The 5,431-nt window shown below is 35.6% G+C and overlaps 1 pseudogene; it reads left to right on the forward strand.

Annotated features, from left to right (window-relative positions):
- The first annotated feature begins 3,629 nt into the window (after window positions 1-3,629).
- Window positions 3,630-5,145, forward strand: LOC108359706 (syntaxin-5-like; annotated as a pseudogene).
- Window positions 5,146-5,431: the final 286 nt, after the last annotated feature.

Raw genomic sequence — 5,431 nt, forward strand, 5'->3', positions numbered from 1 at the left:
ACGTGGAGCGCATGCAATACAAAGCATTCGATTTAATTGACAATAGTCAAACTACATAACGTAGACCTAAAATTTCTACAGCGAAAGTAGAACTTTGAAATCGATTTTAAGCGGTCGTTATTCATATACCCACATACATACATACATATATTACTTTTCATATCAATTCAAGTGTATTACATGCGCCCCACGCTTTTCATTTTCAATTTCATAGATTGTTTATAATGACTTTTGCTAAAATTTCAAAATCAAAATTTATCAAAACAAATTCTATGGGACTGAGAAATATTATTTTCTACTTTTTAGTCCATTTATAAAAGCGTTGTATATTAAGAAATTCAGCAAATTTTCATCAAAATTTTCAACTTTTTAATCAGATGAGTATGCAGTTTTGCAGCCCATTAAATTCTAGCAAAAAAATTAAAGTTCGGAGCTAGTCAAAAATCGCGTTGACTTTTGAGATTTTTTTTTGTTGAAGGTGTTTTGCATTTTTTCCATATAAAGTATTTTCGAAAAAAATTGTTTGTATGAAAGGGACTACGTGAAAAAAAATATCAAAAATCAACGGTAATTCCTAGCTACTTAAAACTTGCACATTATTATAATAAAACTGATTGGGCTACAAATCTGCATACTCATCTGATTAAAAAGTTGAACATTTTCATGAAAATTTGCTCGCGAGTTTTGCACAAAGTTTAGGAATTACATTTTTATGTTTTTTGTTGTAGAATGAACCATATTTTTATACGAAATTAGCGGAAAAATATTAGAATAAAAATTGTTGCATATATTGTGAAAAATTTGCTGTGCCAATACTTTGTTCCGGCAGGGTAGATTTTTTAAGCTTAAACTGTTTTGTCATCTGAGGGGGTCAGAACACCTACAACCTCCCCCCCCTAAATACGGCCTTGGAGCGATTGTTACTTTCTTTTTAGTTTTTGGGAGAGGGTAAAATTTTTAGTGAAAATTTTGAAGGATTTTTTTAAATCTTGCACAAAGTTTGAAATTTTAATTTTTATGAGTTTCGTTATAGATTGTCCTATCTACATACATACATACCTATATACATAAAATGGTAGCTGTTTTTGTTGTTTGGTTTATCTTCAAAAACCACTGGGTAGAGTTCAGTCAAATTGTTGGAGGTTATACCTTTCACATATGGTCCTATTGTAGACTAACTACTAGAAAACTAGCTTGGTGGCACTGGAGTTGAGTCATTTATAAGAGTCGTATTTATTGACCGATTCATTTCATGATAAGCAACGGTTTTGCAGAAAAGGGACCCCAGGATGGCGCTGAAGCCGTATTATATATGTAGAAACCCTTTTCAGATGGCTAAATGAAATTGTGTAATCGCACCTTTGTCTGACGCCCTCATACACCTTTAATGCGATCTTGCATTTACCTCCGATTAACGAAATTCCTCGGAGCGGCCGTTATTACAGCAGTAAGAATCAAAGAAACCAGTTCGTATATATTAAGACAAATCTTAAAAGTGGCGAATTGAGAAGGAAAGATTCGACCAAATCCTTCCGGTAGGTATACCCACAGCTTCATTGGAACGATATTCAAGAGATCACTAATTTAGCCAATGTACGGGAAAACTTTTCATCCTGTGGGCTTAGGTTTTCTTATAAGGACTTTTATTGACTTACGCATCGGACCAATGTTGTAGTTGCAAGATCAAAGAAGCTTGGCAGAGATTTCACAGGTGGAAATTAGACCATGCAAAGCTCATGACATCGAAAGGGATTAGTATTCCATATGGCATCAAAGCGCTACTATTTTTGGCCTATGTATGAGGAGGATTCTGCTCTTTAGTCGTTTAAATTTTTTTACTTTACAGACAGTTTTGGCTTTTAACGCTATTTTTGCATTGGCCCATGCAAAAGTGGTTATTAGACGCCGCGAAGCAAGCGGGCATTGGCTAGTAATAAATAATTATCGCCGCTAAAATTACTCAGTAATGTAAATTTTATTAGAAATGTTAAAATATAGCTATTAAAAATTTATAATAATTTACCCTTATTAATTTACCGACTTCAAAAAAAGGAGGAGGTTATCAATTCATCGGAATATTTTTTTTATGTATGTTACCGCATAACTTTGAACCACATTAACCCATTTCGACAATCCTTTTTCTGGTGCCCAAGGGGAGGCCCCATACCAATTTGGTTTAGTCCGATCATTTCATCATGAAGAAATCAACGGTACTTCTAAATTTTTATATGAGAATTGAAGTCGGTTGTGTTTTTTGCTTAAAAATTACTTGTTATTTTAACAACTGAGTTGTACCAAGCCCTACAAAGAATTTATATTGCATAAAGTTTATTATGAACTTATTGAAGAGTTAAAATACAAATTTGTTAGTTACCTTAATTGCATGCAAATTTTAAAATGCGACTTCGTCTTTACGCCAAAATCGTTATTTTTTCATTATTTTTAACCGACTTAAAAAAAAAGAGGAGGTTATCTATTCGTCGGAATATTTTTTTATGTACATATGTTACCGCATAACCGATTTCGATAATTCTTTTTTAATTAAAAGGTGGTACCTCAGAGGTGGTCCCATCCTAATTTGGTTTAGATCCGATTATTGGATCATGAAGAAATTAGCGGTAATCTTAAAGTTTTGCATGAGAATTGAAGCCGGTTTTGTTTTTACTAAAAAATTACTTGTTTATTTAAACAATAGTCTTCGAGTATCTTCTGCAAAACGATAAATTGTTTTAGTGATGATTTCATTTTTGTTTTTTTTCTATCTGTGAACGCTAAGGATACCTAAATCTAAATTCAAGTACAAACTAAGGGAAAATATTAAAAGATAATAATTATTTTATCTTTTTTAAGTAAATGGCAGTTTATCAGACTGTAAGGCAATTAAGGAATCACCCAATTAAAACTCTACAAAATTACCTTACATGAAACCACCCTATAAACTTACGATATTTGAAATTTAATGCAACCCTATCTGAATGTAAATAATAGCAGCTAAGTTTAGGGGCTAAATGAAAAAACGAATTGGCGTCAGAGAAATAAATAAAATATTTGTAAAACTAAAAGAAGTATGTACTATTTTTTTAAAGCGAATGTGGTTGTCGGGTGTGAATATTTGATTTAAAATAAAAATACATAAAAGTGCCCTTAAATTGATTGAAGTTCCCGGCAAAGTACCGGAGGTGTGCCGCCAGCAGACAGCAGGTAACAGGAGCGCAGCGGAGTAGCTGCAACAGGTCCGGTTAAGCTCACGCTTTTTAGAGCGACCACTCTTTCTGAAGAACTGGAACCACAACATGGCGACCGTGCCACGCAGCAGTCTTATCCGGGTCAGGATGAAAGAAGTAATCTAAACCCCCGGTTCGTGGTCGTGGCTCGTGAGGTTAATGCCGTATACGCTTCAGCGGCGTATGGTACATTTCATATGTACAGTCAAGCCAACGCATATGTATGCAAGAATGATAGAATACAAGATTGCGCCAATCGAGCTGAGAGCAACTGGCCATGACGTCAAAATATACCAGAATGAGAGAGCAAAGACGAATTCAATAAGAAAAATACGAAGAATCGAACAGCTGGGGCGAAATTGAAAGGTTTGTTTACAAAGTGCATAATAAATCGCGGATTTACGGAATTATTTAATTTTAAATGGTAAATTGGTTGTTTAAAAGTAATGAATGTGTACATCTTAAACGCAATGCAAATCGCTGAAAGTGTTAAAAAACTGCAATCATTATAATGATTTGCATTTTTTCAGTAATTGAACAAATACCACCGGGCCGCCAGCGGGTCAGTTGCTGGTAACAATTTGCAGAACGATTCCACGGTGATCGTTGCATCGCCGTCAATTAGTGAAATCAGTAACCAAGCTTTTAAAATAAAGGAAAACCTCCTACTCCGCTATACATATAATTACTTTCATTATTTAGCTACTTTTCCGGCAGCCGCAACAAACGCTGGCCCAAGCCTGCAAATTGTTGCCAGCAACTGACCCGCTGGCTGCCCACTGGCATTTGTTCAACTACTCAAAAATGCACTTTGTAAACAAACCTTTTGGGTGTTGGCCACATCAAGCGGCTCATCTGGATGAAATGAAAAGGCTGTTAGATGTAATGCAGCAACGTGCTCCCGATGTTGAACATCAGTTCAAAGAAAAGTCAAATGAGTTGGAAATGGCGCAGCTTATCATACGCCAGTTGTCGGATAAGGCCAATGTAAACCAAGGCCGCAATCGGATAGAGACCTCGACGAAGACGCAATTTATGTACGAGCAACAGATTAGAGACTTGCAAGCAAGTTAGAAGTAGAAGTGCATTTGAAGACGTTTACATTATTATGTTTACGCATTTCTTACAGGCTATGGTGCAACAATTGACGTATGCCAAAGAAAGGAATTTATGATGGTCACAAATATATTGGCAAAAACATAGCAAGTGCATATGCCAAGTTGGAAAAATTGACAATGCGTGAGTATAAAATGAATAGGTGTTCTTAATTATAAATATTACTTTACCTCTTCTTTTGCAGTGGCTAAAAAGAAGAGTCTTTTTGATGATCGACCGCAATAGATTCAAGAATTGACTTACATCATGGTGTATGCGTTACAATCTAAATTAGCCAGCATGGGCACCGACTTCAAACAGATACTAGAAGTGCGTATAAAAAATCTCAAACAACAAAAAGCGCGTCGGGATCAATTCGGGCAGTCACCAATTGCTGCTAGCACTGTTCGCTCGAGTACAGCGAAACAGGGCTCCTTGCTGTTAAGCGAAGAGAATACGGCCGTAAGCATTGACATGGCCGCAAGTGATACAACACCATTGCTGGGTGCAGTCGGAGGTAGTGGAATACAGACGCAGCAGCAGATTGCATTATATGATGACTCCGATAGTTACGTGCAACAGCGGGCTGAGACTATGCAGAACATTGAATCGACTATTGTCGAGCTAGGCGGTATATTTCAACAATCAGCAGATATGGTTAAGGAGCAAGAGGAGACTGTGGAGCGTATCGATACAAACATACAAGATGCCGAATTGAACATAGAAGCGGCGCATGGTAAAATATTGAAGTACTTCCAAACTGATGATAAAAATCTTTGCAGTACTGATATTCTTTTTCATATTCTTCGTAGTTTTCCTTATATAATAACGAATATGTTTGTGACACGGCAAGATTTTAACGAATTCAGATGTGCGGTCTTAAAGTTGTGGGTTTTTAAATACATAAATATATAATATCCTATTCATATACATACATATAAAAAACACTAATGTAATAACGAAATTAAGTCTTATATGCCACGTGAAACACGATAGCTTTTAGAACCAGTCACGTAGGGTTAGACACTAATTCTGCCAATAATAAAATTACTTCACTTAGTTTCACTTTTTTTCAAAATTTTCTATAAAAAGTAGAGATGATCCTGTGTAAT

This window comes from Rhagoletis zephyria, unplaced genomic scaffold (genome assembly GCF_001687245.7).
Source record: "Rhagoletis zephyria isolate East Lansing unplaced genomic scaffold, Rhagoletis_zephyria_1.1 Rzeph_scaffold_00440, whole genome shotgun sequence".
NCBI lineage: Eukaryota > Metazoa > Arthropoda > Insecta > Diptera > Tephritidae > Rhagoletis > Rhagoletis zephyria.